Genomic DNA, 22,578 nt, shown 5'->3' on the forward strand with positions numbered 1-22,578 from the left:
CAAAGTATAGGTTTTCATTATGTGAATAACTTGGAAATCTTAGCTCAAACAGCTGCAAAACCTGTTTTCCCAGCACGGGAACCTTGAGTTCTATAAGATAAAGCCATAAACATGTGTATCCGAGTCTTCTATCAAAAGTTACAGCTATTTCTATGAAGTTGTACAAAAACGCTTTCTTTCGCCAAGACAGTGCGTTTCTCACTGTTACATGCATTTGAATGGGGAACTCGACCGAAACAAAGTATAGGTTTTCATTATGTGAATAACTTGGAAATCTTAGCTCAAACAGCTGCAAAACCTGTTTTCCCAGCACGGAGACCTTGAGTTCTATAATATAAGGCCATAAACATGTTTGTCTGAGTCTTCTATCAAAAGTTACAGCTATTTCTATGAAGTTGTACAAAAACGCTTTCTTTCGCCAAGACAGTGCGTTTCTCACTGTTACATGCATTTGAATGGGGAACTCGACCGAAACAAAGTATAGGTTTTCATTATGTGAATAACTTGGAAATCTTAGCTCAAACAGCTGCAAAACCTGTTTTCCCAGCACGGGAACCTTGAGTTCTATAAGATAAAGCCATAAACATGTGTATCCGAGTCTTCTATCAAAAGTTACAGCTATTTCTATGAAGTTGTACAAAAACGCTTTCCTTCGCCAAGACAGTGCGTTTCTCACTGTTACATGCATTTGAATGGGGAACTCGACCGAAACAAAGTACAAGTTTTCATTATGTGAATAACTTGGAAATCTTAGCTCAAACAGCTGCAAAACCTGTTTTCCCAGCACGGAGACCTTGAGTTCTATAATATAAGGCCATAAACATGTTTGTCTGAGTCTTCTATCAAAAGTTACAGCTATTTCTATGAAGTTGTACAAAAACGCTTTCTTTCGCCAAGACAGTGCGTTTCTCACTGTTACATGCATTTGAATGGGGAACTCGACCGAAACAAAGTATAGGTTTTCATTATGTGAATAACTTGGAAATCTTAGCTCAAACAGCTGCAAAACCTGTTTTCCCAGCACGGGAACCTTGAGTTCTATAAGATAAAGCCATAAACATGTGTATCCGAGTCTTCTATCAAAAGTTACAGCTATTTCTATGAAGTTGTACAAAAACGCTTTCTTTCGCCAAGACAGTGCGTTTCTCACTGTTACATGCATTTGAATGGGGAACTCGACCGAAACAAAGTACAAGTTTTCATTATGTGAATAACTTGGAAATCTTAGCTCAAACAGCTGCAAAACCTGTTTTCCCAGCACGGAGACCTTGAGTTCTATAATATAAGGCCATAAACATGTTTGTCTGAGTCTTCTATCAAAAGTTACAGCTATTTCTATGAAGTTGTACAAAAACGCTTTCTTTCGCCAAGACAGTGCGTTTCTCACTGTTACATGCATTTGAATGGGGAACTCGACCGAAACAAAGTATAGGTTTTCATTATGTGAATAACTTGAAAATCTTAGCTCAAACAGCTGCAAAACCTGTTTTCCCAGCACGGGGACCTTGAGTTCTATAATATAAGGCCATAAACATGTTTGTCTGAGTCTTCTATCAAAAGTTACAGCTATTTCTATGAAGTTGTACAAAAACGCTTTCTTTCGCCAAGACAGTGCGTTTCTCACTGTTACATGCATTTGAATGGGGAACTCGACCGAAACAAAGTATAGGTTTTCATTATGTGAATAACTTGGAAATCTTAGCTCAAACAGCTGCAAAACCTGTTTTCCCAGCACGGGAACCTTGAGTTCTATAAGATAAAGCCATAAACATGTGTATCCGAGTCTTCTATCAAAAGTTACAGCTATTTCTATGAAGTTGTACAAAAACGCTTTCTTTCGCCAAGACAGTGCGTTTCTCACTGTTACATGCATTTGAATGGGGAACTCGACCGAAACAAAGTATAGGTTTTCATTATGTGAATAACTTGGAAATCTTAGCTCAAACAGCTGCAAAACCTGTTTTCCCAGCACGGGAACCTTGAGTTCTATAAGATAAAGCCATAAACATGTGTATCCGAGTCTTCTATCAAAAGTTACAGCTATTTCTATGAAGTTGTACAAAAACGCTTTCTTTCGCCAAGACAGTGCGTTTCTCACTGTTACATGCATTTGAATGGGGAACTCGACCGAAACAAAGTACAAGTTTTCATTATGTGAATAACTTGGAAATCTTAGCTCAAACAGCTGCAAAACCTGTTTTCCCAGCACGGAGACCTTGAGTTCTATAATATAAGGCCATAAACATGTTTGTCTGAGTCTTCTATCAAAAGTTACAGCTATTTCTATGAAGTTGTACAAAAACGCTTTCTTTCGCCAAGACAGTGCGTTTCTCACTGTTACATGCATTTGAATGGGGAACTCGACCGAAACAAAGTATAGGTTTTCATTATGTGAATAACTTGGAAATCTTAGCTCAAACAGCTGCAAAACCTGTTTTCCCAGCACGGAGACCTTGAGTTCTATAATATAAGGCCATAAACATGTTTGTCTGAGTCTTCTATCAAAAGTTACAGCTATTTCTATGAAGTTGTACAAAAACGCTTTCTTTCGCCAAGACAGTGCGTTTCTCACTGTTACATGCATTTGAATGGGGAACTCGACCGAAACAAAGTATAGGTTTTCATTATGTGAATAACTTGGAAATCTTAGCTCAAACAGCTGCAAAACCTGTTTTCCCAGCACGGGAACCTTGAGTTCTATAAGATAAAGCCATAAACATGTGTATCCGAGTCTTCTATCAAAAGTTACAGCTATTTCTATGAAGTTGTACAAAAACGCTTTCTTTCGCCAAGACAGTGCGTTTCTCACTGTTACATGCATTTGAATGGGGAACTCGACCGAAACAAAGTATAGGTTTTCATTATGTGAATAACTTGGAAATCTTAGCTCAAACAGCTGCAAAACCTGTTTTCCCAGCACGGAGACCTTGAGTTCTATAATATAAGGCCATAAACATGTTTGTCTGAGTCTTCTATCAAAAGTTACAGCTATTTCTATGAAGTTGTACAAAAACGCTTTCTTTCGCCAAGACAGTGCGTTTCTCACTGTTACATGCATTTGAATGGGGAACTCGACCGAAACAAAGTATAGGTTTTCATTATGTGAATAACTTGGAAATCTTAGCTCAAACAGCTGCAAAACCTGTTTTCCCAGCACGGGAACCTTGAGTTCTATAAGATAAAGCCATAAACATGTGTATCCGAGTCTTCTATCAAAAGTTACAGCTATTTCTATGAAGTTGTACAAAAACGCTTTCCTTCGCCAAGACAGTGCGTTTCTCACTGTTACATGCATTTGAATGGGGAACTCGACCGAAACAAAGTACAAGTTTTCATTATGTGAATAACTTGGAAATCTTAGCTCAAACAGCTGCAAAACCTGTTTTCCCAGCACGGAGACCTTGAGTTCTATAATATAAGGCCATAAACATGTTTGTCTGAGTCTTCTATCAAAAGTTACAGCTATTTCTATGAAGTTGTACAAAAACGCTTTCTTTCGCCAAGACAGTGCGTTTCTCACTGTTACATGCATTTGAATGGGGAACTCGACCGAAACAAAGTATAGGTTTTCATTATGTGAATAACTTGGAAATCTTAGCTCAAACAGCTGCAAAACCTGTTTTCCCAGCACGGGAACCTTGAGTTCTATAAGATAAAGCCATAAACATGTGTATCCGAGTCTTCTATCAAAAGTTACAGCTATTTCTATGAAGTTGTACAAAAACGCTTTCTTTCGCCAAGACAGTGCGTTTCTCACTGTTACATGCATTTGAATGGGGAACTCGACCGAAACAAAGTACAAGTTTTCATTATGTGAATAACTTGGAAATCTTAGCTCAAACAGCTGCAAAACCTGTTTTCCCAGCACGGAGACCTTGAGTTCTATAATATAAGGCCATAAACATGTTTGTCTGAGTCTTCTATCAAAAGTTACAGCTATTTCTATGAAGTTGTACAAAAACGCTTTCTTTCGCCAAGACAGTGCGTTTCTCACTGTTACATGCATTTGAATGGGGAACTCGACCGAAACAAAGTATAGGTTTTCATTATGTGAATAACTTGAAAATCTTAGCTCAAACAGCTGCAAAACCTGTTTTCCCAGCACGGGGACCTTGAGTTCTATAATATAAGGCCATAAACATGTTTGTCTGAGTCTTCTATCAAAAGTTACAGCTATTTCTATGAAGTTGTACAAAAACGCTTTCTTTCGCCAAGACAGTGCGTTTCTCACTGTTACATGCATTTGAATGGGGAACTCGACCGAAACAAAGTATAGGTTTTCATTATGTGAATAACTTGGAAATCTTAGCTCAAACAGCTGCAAAACCTGTTTTCCCAGCACGGGAACCTTGAGTTCTATAAGATAAAGCCATAAACATGTGTATCCGAGTCTTCTATCAAAAGTTACAGCTATTTCTATGAAGTTGTACAAAAACGCTTTCTTTCGCCAAGACAGTGCGTTTCTCACTGTTACATGCATTTGAATGGGGAACTCGACCGAAACAAAGTATAGGTTTTCATTATGTGAATAACTTGGAAATCTTAGCTCAAACAGCTGCAAAACCTGTTTTCCCAGCACGGGAACCTTGAGTTCTATAAGATAAAGCCATAAACATGTGTATCCGAGTCTTCTATCAAAAGTTACAGCTATTTCTATGAAGTTGTACAAAAACGCTTTCTTTCGCCAAGACAGTGCGTTTCTCACTGTTACATGCATTTGAATGGGGAACTCGACCGAAACAAAGTACAAGTTTTCATTATGTGAATAACTTGGAAATCTTAGCTCAAACAGCTGCAAAACCTGTTTTCCCAGCACGGAGACCTTGAGTTCTATAATATAAGGCCATAAACATGTTTGTCTGAGTCTTCTATCAAAAGTTACAGCTATTTCTATGAAGTTGTACAAAAACGCTTTCTTTCGCCAAGACAGTGCGTTTCTCACTGTTACATGCATTTGAATGGGGAACTCGACCGAAACAAAGTATAGGTTTTCATTATGTGAATAACTTGGAAATCTTAGCTCAAACAGCTGCAAAACCTGTTTTCCCAGCACGGGAACCTTGAGTTCTATAAGATAAAGCCATAAACATGTGTATCCGAGTCTTCTATCAAAAGTTACAGCTATTTCTATGAAGTTGTACAAAAACGCTTTCTTTCGCCAAGACAGTGCGTTTCTCACTGTTACATGCATTTGAATGGGGAACTCGACCGAAACAAAGTATAGGTTTTCATTATGTGAATAACTTGGAAATCTTAGCTCAAACAGCTGCAAAACCTGTTTTCCCAGCACGGAGACCTTGAGTTCTATAATATAAGGCCATAAACATGTTTGTCTGAGTCTTCTATCAAAAGTTACAGCTATTTCTATGAAGTTGTACAAAAACGCTTTCTTTCGCCAAGACAGTGCGTTTCTCACTGTTACATGCATTTGAATGGGGAACTCGACCGAAACAAAGTATAGGTTTTCATTATGTGAATAACTTGGAAATCTTAGCTCAAACAGCTGCAAAACCTGTTTTCCCAGCACGGGAACCTTGAGTTCTATAAGATAAAGCCATAAACATGTGTATCCGAGTCTTCTATCAAAAGTTACAGCTATTTCTATGAAGTTGTACAAAAACGCTTTCTTTCGCCAAGACAGTGCGTTTCTCACTGTTACATGCATTTGAATGGGGAACTCGACCGAAACAAAGTACAAGTTTTCATTATGTGAATAACTTGGAAATCTTAGCTCAAACAGCTGCAAAACCTGTTTTCCCAGCACGGAGACCTTGAGTTCTATAATATAAGGCCATAAACATGTTTGTCTGAGTCTTCTATCAAAAGTTACAGCTATTTCTATGAAGTTGTACAAAAACGCTTTCTTTCGCCAAGACAGTGCGTTTCTCACTGTTACATGCATTTGAATGGGGAACTCGACCGAAACAAAGTATAGGTTTTCATTATGTGAATAACTTGAAAATCTTAGCTCAAACAGCTGCAAAACCTGTTTTCCCAGCACGGGGACCTTGAGTTCTATAATATAAGGCCATAAACATGTTTGTCTGAGTCTTCTATCAAAAGTTACAGCTATTTCTATGAAGTTGTACAAAAACGCTTTCTTTCGCCAAGACAGTGCGTTTCTCACTGTTACATGCATTTGAATGGGGAACTCGACCGAAACAAAGTATAGGTTTTCATTATGTGAATAACTTGGAAATCTTAGCTCAAACAGCTGCAAAACCTGTTTTCCCAGCACGGGAACCTTGAGTTCTATAAGATAAAGCCATAAACATGTGTATCCGAGTCTTCTATCAAAAGTTACAGCTATTTCTATGAAGTTGTACAAAAACGCTTTCTTTCGCCAAGACAGTGCGTTTCTCACTGTTACATGCATTTGAATGGGGAACTCGACCGAAACAAAGTATAGGTTTTCATTATGTGAATAACTTGGAAATCTTAGCTCAAACAGCTGCAAAACCTGTTTTCCCAGCACGGGAACCTTGAGTTCTATAAGATAAAGCCATAAACATGTGTATCCGAGTCTTCTATCAAAAGTTACAGCTATTTCTATGAAGTTGTACAAAAACGCTTTCTTTCGCCAAGACAGTGCGTTTCTCACTGTTACATGCATTTGAATGGGGAACTCGACCGAAACAAAGTACAAGTTTTCATTATGTGAATAACTTGGAAATCTTAGCTCAAACAGCTGCAAAACCTGTTTTCCCAGCACGGAGACCTTGAGTTCTATAATATAAGGCCATAAACATGTTTGTCTGAGTCTTCTATCAAAAGTTACAGCTATTTCTATGAAGTTGTACAAAAACGCTTTCTTTCGCCAAGACAGTGCGTTTCTCACTGTTACATGCATTTGAATGGGGAACTCGACCGAAACAAAGTATAGGTTTTCATTATGTGAATAACTTGGAAATCTTAGGTCAAACAGCTGCAAAACCTGTTTTCCCAGCACGGGAACCTTGAGTTCTATAAGATAAAGCCATAAACATGTGTATCCGAGTCTTCTATCAAAAGTTACAGCTATTTCTATGAAGTTGTACAAAAACGCTTTCTTTCGCCAAGACAGTGCGTTTCTCACTGTTACATGCATTTGAATGGGGAACTCGACCGAAACAAAGTATAGGTTTTCATTATGTGAATAACTTGGAAATCTTAGCTCAAACAGCTGCAAAACCTGTTTTCCCAGCACGGGAACCTTGAGTTCTATAAGATAAAGCCATAAACATGTGTATCCGAGTCTTCTATCAAAAGTTACAGCTATTTCTATGAAGTTGTACAAAAACGCTTTCTTTTGCCAAGACAGTGCGTTTCTCACTGTTACATGCATTTGAATGGGGAACTCGACCGAAACAAAGTACAAGTTTTCATTATGTGAATAACTTGGAAATCTTAGCTCAAACAGCTGCAAAACCTGTTTTCCCAGCACGGAGACCTTGAGTTCTATAATATAAGGCCATAAACATGTTTGTCTGAGTCTTCTATCAAAAGTTACAGCTATTTCTATGAAGTTGTACAAAAACGCTTTCTTTCGCCAAGACAGTGCGTTTCTCACTGTTACATGCATTTGAATGGGGAACTCGACCGAAACAAAGTATAGGTTTTCATTATGTGAATAACTTGAAAATCTTAGCTCAAACAGCTGCAAAACCTGTTTTCCCAGCACGGGGACCTTGAGTTCTATAATATAAGGCCATAAACATGTTTGTCTGAGTCTTCTATCAAAAGTTACAGCTATTTCTATGAAGTTGTACAAAAACGCTTTCTTTCGCCAAGACAGTGCGTTTCTCACTGTTACATGCATTTGAATGGGGAACTCGACCGAAACAAAGTATAGGTTTTCATTATGTGAATAACTTGGAAATCTTAGCTCAAACAGCTGCAAAACCTGTTTTCCCAGCACGGGAACCTTGAGTTCTATAAGATAAAGCCATAAACATGTGTATCCGAGTCTTCTATCAAAAGTTACAGCTATTTCTATGAAGTTGTACAAAAACGCTTTCTTTCGCCAAGACAGTGCGTTTCTCACTGTTACATGCATTTGAATGGGGAACTCGACCGAAACAAAGTACAAGTTTTCATTATGTGAATAACTTGGAAATCTTAGCTCAAACAGCTGCAAAACCTGTTTTCCCAGCACGGAGACCTTGAGTTCTATAATATAAGGCCATAAACATGTTTGTCTGAGTCTTCTATCAAAAGTTACAGCTATTTCTATGAAGTTGTACAAAAACGCTTTCTTTCGCCAAGACAGTGCGTTTCTCACTGTTACATGCATTTGAATGGGGAACTCGACCGAAACAAAGTATAGGTTTTCATTATGTGAATAACTTGGAAATCTTAGCTCAAACAGCTGCAAAACCTGTTTTCCCAGCACGGGAACCTTGAGTTCTATAAGATAAAGCCATAAACATGTGTATTCGAGTCTTCTATCAAAAGTTACAGCTATTTCTATGAAGTTGTACAAAAACGCTTTCTTTCGCCAAGACAGTGCGTTTCTCACTGTTACATGCATTTGAATGGGGAACTCGACCGAAACAAAGTATAGGTTTTCATTATGTGAATAACTTGGAAATCTTAGCTCAAACAGCTGCAAAACCTGTTTTCCCAGCACGGAGACCTTGAGTTCTATAATATAAGGCCATAAACATGTTTGTCTGAGTCTTCTATCAAAAGTTACAGCTATTTCTATGAAGTTGTACAAAAACGCTTTCTTTCGCCAAGACAGTGCGTTTCTCACTGTTACATGCATTTGAATGGGGAACTCGACCGAAACAAAGTATAGGTTTTCATTATGTGAATAACTTGAAAATCTTAGCTCAAACAGCTGCAAAACCTGTTTTCCCAGCACGGGGACCTTGAGTTCTATAATATAAGGCCATAAACATGTTTGTCTGAGTCTTCTATCAAAAGTTACAGCTATTTCTATGAAGTTGTACAAAAACGCTTTCTTTCGCCAAGACAGTGCGTTTCTCACTGTTACATGCATTTGAATGGGGAACTCGACCGAAACAAAGTATAGGTTTTCATTATGTGAATAACTTGGAAATCTTAGCTCAAACAGCTGCAAAACCTGTTTTCCCAGCACGGGAACCTTGAGTTCTATAAGATAAAGCCATAAACATGTGTATCCGAGTCTTCTATCAAAAGTTACAGCTATTTCTATGAAGTTGTACAAAAACGCTTTCTTTCGCCGAGACAGTGCGTTTCTCACTGTTACATGCATTTGAATGGGGAACTCGACTGAAACAAAGTATAGGTTTTCATTATGTGAATAACTTGGAAATCTTAGCTCAAACAGCTGCAAAACCTGTTTTCCCAGCACGGGAACCTTGAGTTCTATAAGATAAAGCCATAAACATGTGTATCCGAGTCTTCTATCAAAAGTTACAGCTATTTCTATGAAGTTGTACAAAAACGCTTTCTTTCGCCAAGACAGTGCGTTTCTCACTGTTACATGCATTTGAATGGGGAACTCGACCGAAACAAAGTATAGGTTTTCATTATGTGAATAACTTGGAAATCTTAGCTCAAACAGCTGCAAAACCTGTTTTCCCAGCACGGGAACCTTGAGTTCTATAAGATAAAGCCATAAACATGTGTATCCGAGTCTTCTATCAAAAGTTACAGCTATTTATATGAAGTTGTACAAAAACGCTTTCTTTCGCCAAGACAGTGCGTTTCTCACTGTTACATGCATTTGAATGGGGAACTCGACCGAAACAAAGTATAGGTTTTCATTATGTGAATAACTTGGAAATCTTAGCTCAAACAGCTGCAAAACCTGTTTTCCCAGCACGGGAACCTTGAGTTCTATAAGATAAAGCCATAAACATGTGTATCCGAGTCTTCTATCAAAAGTTACAGCTATTTCTATGAAGTTGTACAAAAACGCTTTCTTTCGCCAAGACAGTGCGTTTCTCACTGTTACATGCATTTGAATGGGGAACTCGACCGAAACAAAGTATAGGTTTTCATTATGTGAATAACTTGGAAATCTTAGCTCAAACAGCTGCAAAACCTGTTTTCCCAGCACGGGAACCTTGAGTTCTATAAGATAAAGCCATAAACATGTGTATCCGAGTCTTCTATCAAAAGTTACAGCTATTTCTATGAAGTTGTACAAAAACGCTTTCTTTCGCCAAGACAGTGCGTTTCTCACTGTTACATGCATTTGAATGGGGAACTCGACCGAAACAAAGTACAAGTTTTCATTATGTGAATAACTTGGAAATCTTAGCTCAAACAGCTGCAAAACCTGTTTTCCCAGCACGGAGACCTTGAGTTCTATAATATAAGGCCATAAACATGTTTGTCTGAGTCTTCTATCAAAAGTTACAGCTATTTCTATGAAGTTGTACAAAAACGCTTTCTTTCGCCAAGACAGTGCGTTTCTCACTGTTACATGCATTTGAATGGGGAACTCGACCGAAACAAAGTATAGGTTTTCATTATGTGAATAACTTGAAAATCTTAGCTCAAACAGCTGCAAAACCTGTTTTCCCAGCACGGGGACCTTGAGTTCTATAATATAAGGCCATAAACATGTTTGTCTGAGTCTTCTATCAAAAGTTACAGCTATTTCTATGAAGTTGTACAAAAACGCTTTCTTTCGCCAAGACAGTGCGTTTCTCACTGTTACATGCATTTGAATGGGGAACTCGACCGAAACAAAGTATAGGTTTTCATTATGTGAATAACTTGGAAATCTTAGCTCAAACAGCTGCAAAACCTGTTTTCCCAGCACGGGAACCTTGAGTTCTATAAGATAAAGCCATAAACATGTGTATCCGAGTCTTCTATCAAAAGTTACAGCTATTTCTATGAAGTTGTACAAAAACGCTTTCTTTCGCCAAGACAGTGCGTTTCTCACTGTTACATGCATTTGAATGGGGAACTCGACCGAAACAAAGTACAAGTTTTCATTATGTGAATAACTTGGAAATCTTAGCTCAAACAGCTGCAAAACCTGTTTTCCCAGCACGGAGACCTTGAGTTCTATAATATAAGGCCATAAACATGTTTGTCTGAGTCTTCTATCAAAAGTTACAGCTATTTCTATGAAGTTGTACAAAAACGCTTTCTTTCGCCAAGACAGTGCGTTTCTCACTGTTACATGCATTTGAATGGGGAACTCGACCGAAACAAAGTATAGGTTTTCATTATGTGAATAACTTGAAAATCTTAGCTCAAACAGCTGCAAAACCTGTTTTCCCAGCACGGGGACCTTGAGTTCTATAATATAAGGCCATAAACATGTTTGTCTGAGTCTTCTATCAAAAGTTACAGCTATTTCTATGAAGTTGTACAAAAACGCTTTCTTTCGCCAAGACAGTGCGTTTCTCACTGTTACATGCATTTGAATGGGGAACTCGACCGAAACAAAGTATAGGTTTTCATTATGTGAATAACTTGGAAATCTTAGCTCAAACAGCTGCAAAACCTGTTTTCCCAGCACGGGAACCTTGAGTTCTATAAGATAAAGCCATAAACATGTGTATCCGAGTCTTCTATCAAAAGTTACAGCTATTTCTATGAAGTTGTACAAAAACGCTTTCTTTCGCCGAGACAGTGCGTTTCTCACTGTTACATGCATTTGAATGGGGAACTCGACTGAAACAAAGTATAGGTTTTCATTATGTGAATAACTTGGAAATCTTAGCTCAAACAGCTGCAAAACCTGTTTTCCCAGCACGGGAACCTTGAGTTCTATAAGATAAAGCCATAAACATGTGTATCCGAGTCTTCTATCAAAAGTTACAGCTATTTCTATGAAGTTGTACAAAAACGCTTTCTTTCGCCAAGACAGTGCGTTTCTCACTGTTACATGCATTTGAATGGGGAACTCGACCGAAACAAAGTATAGGTTTTCATTATGTGAATAACTTGGAAATCTTAGCTCAAACAGCTGCAAAACCTGTTTTCCCAGCACGGGAACCTTGAGTTCTATAAGATAAAGCCATAAACATGTGTATCCGAGTCTTCTATCAAAAGTTACAGCTATTTATATGAAGTTGTACAAAAACGCTTTCTTTCGCCAAGACAGTGCGTTTCTCACTGTTACATGCATTTGAATGGGGAACTCGACCGAAACAAAGTATAGGTTTTCATTATGTGAATAACTTGGAAATCTTAGCTCAAACAGCTGCAAAACCTGTTTTCCCAGCACGGGAACCTTGAGTTCTATAAGATAAAGCCATAAACATGTGTATCCGAGTCTTCTATCAAAAGTTACAGCTATTTCTATGAAGTTGTACAAAAACGCTTTCTTTCGCCAAGACAGTGCGTTTCTCACTGTTACATGCATTTGAATGGGGAACTCGACCGAAACAAAGTATAGGTTTTCATTATGTGAATAACTTGGAAATCTTAGCTCAAACAGCTGCAAAACCTGTTTTCCCAGCACGGGAACCTTGAGTTCTATAAGATAAAGCCATAAACATGTGTATCCGAGTCTTCTATCAAAAGTTACAGCTATTTCTATGAAGTTGTACAAAAACGCTTTCTTTCGCCAAGACAGTGCGTTTCTCACTGTTACATGCATTTGAATGGGGAACTCGACCGAAACAAAGTACAAGTTTTCATTATGTGAATAACTTGGAAATCTTAGCTCAAACAGCTGCAAAACCTGTTTTCCCAGCACGGAGACCTTGAGTTCTATAATATAAGGCCATAAACATGTTTGTCTGAGTCTTCTATCAAAAGTTACAGCTATTTCTATGAAGTTGTACAAAAACGCTTTCTTTCGCCAAGACAGTGCGTTTCTCACTGTTACATGCATTTGAATGGGGAACTCGACCGAAACAAAGTATAGGTTTTCATTATGTGAATAACTTGAAAATCTTAGCTCAAACAGCTGCAAAACCTGTTTTCCCAGCACGGGGACCTTGAGTTCTATAATATAAGGCCATAAACATGTTTGTCTGAGTCTTCTATCAAAAGTTACAGCTATTTCTATGAAGTTGTACAAAAACGCTTTCTTTCGCCAAGACAGTGCGTTTCTCACTGTTACATGCATTTGAATGGGGAACTCGACCGAAACAAAGTATAGGTTTTCATTATGTGAATAACTTGGAAATCTTAGCTCAAACAGCTGCAAAACCTGTTTTCCCAGCACGGGAACCTTGAGTTCTATAAGATAAAGCCATAAACATGTGTATCCGAGTCTTCTATCAAAAGTTACAGCTATTTCTATGAAGTTGTACAAAAACGCTTTCTTTCGCCAAGACAGTGCGTTTCTCACTGTTACATGCATTTGAATGGGGAACTCGACCGAAACAAAGTACAAGTTTTCATTATGTGAATAACTTGGAAATCTTAGCTCAAACAGCTGCAAAACCTGTTTTCCCAGCACGGAGACCTTGAGTTCTATAATATAAGGCCATAAACATGTTTGTCTGAGTCTTCTATCAAAAGTTACAGCTATTTCTATGAAGTTGTACAAAAACGCTTTCTTTCGCCAAGACAGTGCGTTTCTCACTGTTACATGCATTTGAATGGGGAACTCGACCGAAACAAAGTATAGGTTTTCATTATGTGAATAACTTGAAAATCTTAGCTCAAACAGCTGCAAAACCTGTTTTCCCAGCACGGGGACCTTGAGTTCTATAATATAAGGCCATAAACATGTTTGTCTGAGTCTTCTATCAAAAGTTACAGCTATTTCTATGAAGTTGTACAAAAACGCTTTCTTTCGCCAAGACAGTGCGTTTCTCACTGTTACATGCATTTGAATGGGGAACTCGACCGAAACAAAGTATAGGTTTTCATTATGTGAATAACTTGGAAATCTTAGCTCAAACAGCTGCAAAACCTGTTTTCCCAGCACGGGAACCTTGAGTTCTATAAGATAAAGCCATAAACATGTGTATCCGAGTCTTCTATCAAAAGTTACAGCTATTTCTATGAAGTTGTACAAAAACGCTTTCTTTCGCCAAGACAGTGCGTTTCTCACTGTTACATGCATTTGAATGGGGAACTCGACCGAAACAAAGTATAGGTTTTCATTATGTGAATAACTTGGAAATCTTAGCTCAAACAGCTGCAAAACCTGTTTTCCCAGCACGGGAACCTTGAGTTCTATAAGATAAAGCCATAAACATGTGTATCCGAGTCTTCTATCAAAAGTTACAGCTATTTCTATGAAGTTGTACAAAAACGCTTTCTTTCGCCAAGACAGTGCGTTTCTCACTGTTACATGCATTTGAATGGGGAACTCGACCGAAACAAAGTACAAGTTTTCATTATGTGAATAACTTGGAAATCTTAGCTCAAACAGCTGCAAAACCTGTTTTCCCAGCACGGAGACCTTGAGTTCTATAATATAAGGCCATAAACATGTTTGTCTGAGTCTTCTATCAAAAGTTACAGCTATTTCTATGAAGTTGTACAAAAACGCTTTCTTTCGCCAAGACAGTGCGTTTCTCACTGTTACATGCATTTGAATGGGGAACTCGACCGAAACAAAGTATAGGTTTTCATTATGTGAATAACTTGGAAATCTTAGCTCAAACAGCTGCAAAACCTGTTTTCCCAGCACGGGAACCTTGAGTTCTATAAGATAAAGCCATAAACATGTGTATTCGAGTCTTCTATCAAAAGTTACAGCTATTTCTATGAAGTTGTACAAAAACGCTTTCTTTCGCCAAGACAGTGCGTTTCTCACTGTTACATGCATTTGAATGGGGAACTCGACCGAAACAAAGTATAGGTTTTCATTATGTGAATAACTTGGAAATCTTAGCTCAAACAGCTGCAAAACCTGTTTTCCCAGCACGGGAACCTTGAGTTCTATAAGATAAAGCCATAAACATGTGTATCCGAGTCTTCTATCAAAAGTTACAGCTATTTCTATGAAGTTGTACAAAAACGCTTTCTTTCGCCGAGACAGTGCGTTTCTCACTGTTACATGCATTTGAATGGGGAACTCGACTGAAACAAAGTATAGGTTTTCATTATGTGAATAACTTGGAAATCTTAGCTCAAACAGCTGCAAAACCTGTTTTCCCAGCACGGGAACCTTGAGTTCTATAAGATAAAGCCATAAACATGTGTATCCGAGTCTTCTATCAAAAGTTACAGCTATTTCTATGAAGTTGTACAAAAACGCTTTCTTTCGCCAAGACAGTGCGTTTCTCACTGTTACATGCATTTGAATGGGGAACTCGACCGAAACAAAGTATAGGTTTTCATTATGTGAATAACTTGGAAATCTTAGCTCAAACAGCTGCAAAACCTGTTTTCCCAGCACGGGAACCTTGAGTTCTATAAGATAAAGCCATAAACATGTGTATCCGAGTCTTCTATCAAAAGTTACAGCTATTTATATGAAGTTGTACAAAAACGCTTTCTTTCGCCAAGACAGTGCGTTTCTCACTGTTACATGCATTTGAATGGGGAACTCGACCGAAACAAAGTATAGGTTTTCATTATGTGAATAACTTGGAAATCTTAGCTCAAACAGCTGCAAAACCTGTTTTCCCAGCACGGGAACCTTGAGTTCTATAAGATAAAGCCATAAACATGTGTATCCGAGTCTTCTATCAAAAGTTACAGCTATTTCTATGAAGTTGTACAAAAACGCTTTCTTTCGCCAAGACAGTGCGTTTCTCACTGTTACATGCATTTGAATGGGGAACTCGACCGAAACAAAGTATAGGTTTTCATTATGTGAATAACTTGGAAATCTTAGCTCAAACAGCTGCAAAACCTGTTTTCCCAGCACGGGAACCTTGAGTTCTATAAGATAAAGCCATAAACATGTGTATCCGAGTCTTCTATCAAAAGTTACAGCTATTTCTATGAAGTTGTACAAAAACGCTTTCTTTCGCCAAGACAGTGCGTTTCTCACTGTTACATGCATTTGAATGGGGAACTCGACCGAAACAAAGTACAAGTTTTCATTATGTGAATAACTTGGAAATCTTAGCTCAAACAGCTGCAAAACCTGTTTTCCCAGCACGGAGACCTTGAGTTCTATAATATAAGGCCATAAACATGTTTGTCTGAGTCTTCTATCAAAAGTTACAGCTATTTCTATGAAGTTGTACAAAAACGCTTTCTTTCGCCAAGACAGTGCGTTTCTCACTGTTACATGCATTTGAATGGGGAACTCGACCGAAACAAAGTATAGGTTTTCATTATGTGAATAACTTGAAAATCTTAGCTCAAACAGCTGCAAAACCTGTTTTCCCAGCACGGGGACCTTGAGTTCTATAATATAAGGCCATAAACATGTTTGTCTGAGTCTTCTATCAAAAGTTACAGCTATTTCTATGAAGTTGTACAAAAACGCTTTCTTTCGCCAAGACAGTGCGTTTCTCACTGTTACATGCATTTGAATGGGGAACTCGACCGAAACAAAGTATAGGTTTTCATTATGTGAATAACTTGGAAATCTTAGCTCAAACAGCTGCAAAACCTGTTTTCCCAGCACGGGAACCTTGAGTTCTATAAGATAAAGCCATAAACATGTGTATCCGAGTCTTCTATCAAAAGTTACAGCTATTTCTATGAAGTTGTACAAAAACGCTTTCTTTCGCCAAGACAGTGCGTTTCTCACTGTTACATGCATTTGAATGGGGAACTCGACCGAAACAAAGTACAAGTTTTCATTATGTGAATAACTTGGAAATCTTAGCTCAAACAGCTGCAAAACCTGTTTTCCCAGCACGGAGACCTTGAGTTCTATAATATAAGGCCATAAACATGTTTGTCTGAGTCTTCTATCAAAAGTTACAGCTATTTCTATGAAGTTGTACAAAAACGCTTTCTTTCGCCAAGACAGTGCGTTTCTCACTGTTACATGCATTTGAATGGGGAACTCGACCGAAACAAAGTATAGGTTTTCATTATGTGAATAACTTGGAAATCTTAGCTCAAACAGCTGCAAAACCTGTTTTCCCAGCACGGGAACCTTGAGTTCTATAAGATAAAGCCATAAACATGTGTATCCGAGTCTTCTATCAAAAGTTACAGCTATTTCTATGAAGTTGTACAAAAACGCTTTCTTTCGCCAAGACAGTGCGTTTCTCACTGTTACATGCATTTGAATGGGGAACTCGACCGAAACAAAGTACAAGTTTTCATTATGTGAATAACTTGGAAATCTTAGCTCAAACAGCTGCAAAACCTGTTTTCCCAGCACGGAGACCTTGAGTTCTATAATATAAGGCCATAAACATGTTTGTCTGAGTCTTCTATCAAAAGTTACAGCTATTTCTATGAAGTTGTACAAAAACGCTTTCTTTCGCCAAGACAGTGCGTTTCTCACTGTTACATGCATTTGAATGGGGAACTCGACCGAAACAAAGTATAGGTTTTCATTATGTGAATAACTTGAAAATCTTAGCTCAAACAGCTGCAAAACCTGTTTTCCCAGCACGGGGACCTTGAGTTCTATAATATAAGGCCATAAACATGTTTGTCTGAGTCTTCTATCAAAAGTTACAGCTATTTCTATGAAGTTGTACAAAAACGCTTTCTTTCGCCAAGACAGTGCGTTTCTCACTGTTACATGCATTTGAATGGGGAACTCGACCGAAACAAAGTATAGGTTTTCATTATGTGAATAACTTGGAAATCTTAGCTCAAACAGCTGCAAAACCTGTTTTCCCAGCACGGGAACCTTGAGTTCTATAAGATAAAGCCATAAACATGTGTATCCGAGTCTTCTATCAAAAGTTACAGCTATTTCTATGAAGTTGTACAAAAACGCTTTCTTTCGCCAAGACAGTGCGTTTCTCACTGTTACATGCATTTGAATGGGGAACTCGACCGAAACAAAGTACAAGTTTTCATTATGTGAATAACTTGGAAATCTTAGCTCAAACAGCTGCAAAACCTGTTTTCCCAGCACGGAGACCTTGAGTTCTATAATATAAGGCCATAAACATGTTTGTCTGAGTCTTCTATCAAAAGTTACAGCTATTTCTATGAAGTTGTACAAAAACGCTTTCTTTCGCCAAGACAGTGCGTTTCTCACTGTTACATGCATTTGAATGGGGAACTCGACCGAAACAAAGTATAGGTTTTCATTATGTGAATAACTTGAAAATCTTAGCTCAAACAGCTGCAAAACCTGTTTTCCCAGCACGGGGACCTTGAGTTCTATAATATAAGGCCATAAACATGTTTGTCTGAGTCTTCTATCAAAAGTTACAGCTATTTCTATGAAGTTGTACAAAAACGCTTTCTTTCGCCAAGACAGTGCGTTTCTCACTGTTACATGCATTTGAATGGGGAACTCGACCGAAACAAAGTATAGGTTTTCATTATGTGAATAACTTGGAAATCTTAGCTCAAACAGCTGCAAAACCTGTTTTCCCAGCACGGGAACCTTGAGTTCTATAAGATAAAGCCATAAACATGTGTATCCGAGTCTTCTATCAAAAGTTACAGCTATTTCTATGAAGTTGTACAAAAACGCTTTCTTTCGCCAAGACAGTGCGTTTCTCACTGTTACATGCATTTGAATGGGGAACTCGACCGAAACAAAGTATAGGTTTTCATTATGTGAATAACTTGGAAATCTTAGCTCAAACAGCTGCAAAACCTGTTTTCCCAGCACGGGAACCTTGAGTTCTATAAGATAAAGCCATAAACATGTGTATCCGAGTCTTCTATCAAAAGTTACAGCTATTTCTATGAAGTTGTACAAAAACGCTTTCTTTCGCCAAGACAGTGCGTTTCTCACTGTTACATGCATTTGAATGGGGAACTCGACCGAAACAAAGTACAAGTTTTCATTATGTGAATAACTTGGAAATCTTAGCTCAAACAGCTGCAAAACCTGTTTTCCCAGCACGGAGACCTTGAGTTCTATAATATAAGGCCATAAACATGTTTGTCTGAGTCTTCTATCAAAAGTTACAGCTATTTCTATGAAGTTGTACAAAAACGCTTTCTTTCGCCAAGACAGTGCGTTTCTCACTGTTACATGCATTTGAATGGGGAACTCGACCGAAACAAAGTATAGGTTTTCATTATGTGAATAACTTGAAAATCTTAGCTCAAACAGCTGCAAAACCTGTTTTCCCAGCACGGGGACCTTGAGTTCTATAATATAAGGCCATAAACATGTTTGTCTGAGTCTTCTATCAAAAGTTACAGCTATTTCTATGAAGTTGTACAAAAACGCTTTCTTTCGCCAAGACAGTGCGTTTCTCACTGTTACATGCATTTGAATGGGGAACTCGACCGAAACAAAGTATAGGTTTTCATTATGTGAATAACTTGGAAATCTTAGCTCAAACAGCTGCAAAACCTGTTTTCCCAGCACGGGAACCTTGAGTTCTATAAGATAAAGCCATAAACATGTGTATCCGAGTCTTCTATCAAAAGTTACAGCTATTTCTATGAAGTTGTACAAAAACGCTTTCTTTCGCCAAGACAGTGCGTTTCTCACTGTTACATGCATTTGAATGGGGAACTCGACCGAAACAAAGTATAGGTTTTCATTATGTGAATAACTTGGAAATCTTAGCTCAAACAGCTGCAAAACCTGTTTTCCCAGCACGGGAACCTTGAGTTCTATAAGATAAAGCCATAAACATGTGTATCCGAGTCTTCTATCAAAAGTTACAGCTATTTCTATGAAGTTGTACAAAAACGCTTTCTTTCGCCAAGACAGTGCGTTTCTCACTGTTACATGCATTTGAATGGGGAACTCGACCGAAACAAAGTACAAGTTTTCATTATGTGAATAACTTGGAAATCTTAGCTCAAACAGCTGCAAAACCTGTTTTCCCAGCACGGAGACCTTGAGTTCTATAATATAAGGCCATAAACATGTTTGTCTGAGTCTTCTATCAAAAGTTACAGCTATTTCTATGAAGTTGTACAAAAACGCTTTCTTTCGCCAAGACAGTGCGTTTCTCACTGTTACATGCATTTGAATGGGGAACTCGACCGAAACAAAGTATAGGTTTTCATTATGTGAATAACTTGAAAATCTTAGCTCAAACAGCTGCAAAACCTGTTTTCCCAGCACGGGGACCTTGAGTTCTATAATATAAGGCCATAAACATGTTTGTCTGAGTCTTCTATCAAAAGTTACAGCTATTTCTATGAAGTTGTACAAAAACGCTTTCTTTCGCCAAGACAGTGCGTTTCTCACTGTTACATGCATTTGAATGGGGAACTCGACCGAAACAAAGTATAGGTTTTCATTATGTGAATAACTTGGAAATCTTAGCTCAAACAGCTGCAAAACCTGTTTTCCCAGCACGGGAACCTTGAGTTCTATAAGATAAAGCCATAAACATGTGTATCCGAGTCTTCTATCAAAAGTTACAGCTATTTCTATGAAGTTGTACAAAAACGCTTTCTTTCGCCAAGACAGTGCGTTTCTCACTGTTACATGCATTTGAATGGGGAACTCGACTGAAACAAAGTATAGGTTTTCATTATGTGAATAACTTGGAAATCTTAGCTCAAACAGCTGCAAAACCTGTTTTCCCAGCACGGGAACCTTGAGTTCTATAAGATAAAGCCATAAACATGTGTATCCGAGTCTTCTATCAAAAGTTACAGCTATTTCTATGAAGTTGTACAAAAACGCTTTCTTTCGCCAAGACAGTGCGTTTCTCACTGTTACATGCATTTGAATGGGGAACTCGACCGAAACAAAGTACAAGTTTTCATTATGTGAATAACTTGGAAATCTTAGCTCAAACAGCTGCAAAACCTGTTTTCCCAGCACGGAGACCTTGAGTTCTATAATATAAGGCCATAAACATGTTTGTCTGAGTCTTCTATCAAAAGTTACAGCTATTTCTATGAAGTTGTACAAAAACGCTTTCTTTCGCCAAGACAGTGCGTTTCTCACTGTTACATGCATTTGAATGGGGAACTCGACCGAAACAAAGTATAGGTTTTCATTATGTGAATAACTTGAAAATCTTAGCTCAAACAGCTGCAAAACCTGTTTTCCCAGCACGGGGACCTTGAGTTCTATAATATAAGGCCATAAACATGTTTGTCTGAGTCTTCTATCAAAAGTTACAGCTATTTCTATGAAGTTGTACAAAAACGCTTTCTTTCGCCAAGACAGTGCGTTTCTCACTGTTACATGCATTTGAATGGGGAACTCGACTGAAACAAAGTATAGGTTTTCATTATGTGAATAACTTGGAAATCTTAGCTCAAACAGCTGCAAAACCTGTTTTCCCAGCACGGGAACCTTGAGTTCTATAAGATAAAGCCATAAACATGTGTATCCGAGTCTTCTATCAAAAGTTACAGCTATTTCTATGAAGTTGTACAAAAACGCTTTCTTTCGCCAAGACAGTGCGTTTCTCACTGTTAAATGCATTTGAATGGGGAACTCGACCGAAACAAAGTACAAGTTTTCATTATGTGAATAACTTGGAAATCTTAGCTCAAACAGCTGCAAAACCTGTTTTCCCAGCACGGAGACCTTGAGTTCTATAATATAAGGCCATAAACATGTTTGTCTGAGTCTTCTATCAAAAGTTACAGCTATTTCTATGAAGTTGTACAAAAACGCTTTCTTTCGCCAAGACAGTGCGTTTCTCACTGTTACATGCATTTGAATGGGGAACTCGACCGAAACAAAGTATAGGTTTTCATTATGTGAATAACTTGAAAATCTTAGCTCAAACAGCTGCAAAACCTGTTTTCCCAGCACGGGGACCTTGAGTTCTATAATATAAGGCCATAAACATGTTTGTCTGAGTCTTCTATCAAAAGTTACAGCTATTTCTATGAAGTTGTACAAAAACGCTTTCTTTCGCCAAGACAGTGCGTTTCTCACTGTTACATGCATTTGAATGGGGAACTCGACCGAAACAAAGTATAGGTTTTCATTATGTGAATAACTTGGAAATCTTAGCTCAAACAGCTGCAAAACCTGTTTTCCCAGCACGGGAACCTTGAGTTCTATAAGATAAAGCCATAAACATGTGTATCCGAGTCTTCTATCAAAAGTTACAGCTATTTCTATGAAGTTGTACAAAAACGCTTTCTTTCGCCAAGACAGTGCGTTTCTCACTGTTACATGCATTTGAATGGGGAACTCCACCGAAACAAAGTATAGGTTTTCATTATGTGAATAACTTGAAAATCTTAGCTCAAACAGCTGCAAAACCTGTTTTCCCAGCACGGGGACCTTGAGTTCTATAATATAAGGCCATAAACATGTTTGTCTGAGTCTTCTATCAAAAGTTACAGCTATTTCTATGAAGTTGTACAAAAACGCTTTCTTTCGCCAAGACAGTGCGTTTCTCACTGTTACATGCATTTGAATGGGGAACTCGACCGAAACAAAGTATAGGTTTTCATTATGTGAATAACTTGGAAATCTTAGCTCAAACAGCTGCAAAACCTGTTTTCCCAGCACGGGAACCTTGAGTTCTATAAGATAAAGCCATAAACATGTGTATCCGAGTCTTCTATCAAAAGTTACAGCTATTTCTATGAAGTTGTACAAAAACGCTTTCTTTCGCCAAGACAGTGCGTTTCTCACTGTTACATGCATTTGAATGGGGAACTCGACCGAAACAAAGTACAAGTTTTCATTATGTGAATAACTTGGAAATCTTAGCTCAAACAGCTGCAAAACCT

Source organism: Diplotaxodon limnothrissa, linkage group LG5 (genome assembly GCF_057381915.1).
Source record: "Diplotaxodon limnothrissa isolate DT_005_m linkage group LG5, D_limnothrissa_male_GT1.1, whole genome shotgun sequence".
Classification (NCBI taxonomy): domain Eukaryota; kingdom Metazoa; phylum Chordata; class Actinopteri; order Cichliformes; family Cichlidae; genus Diplotaxodon; species Diplotaxodon limnothrissa.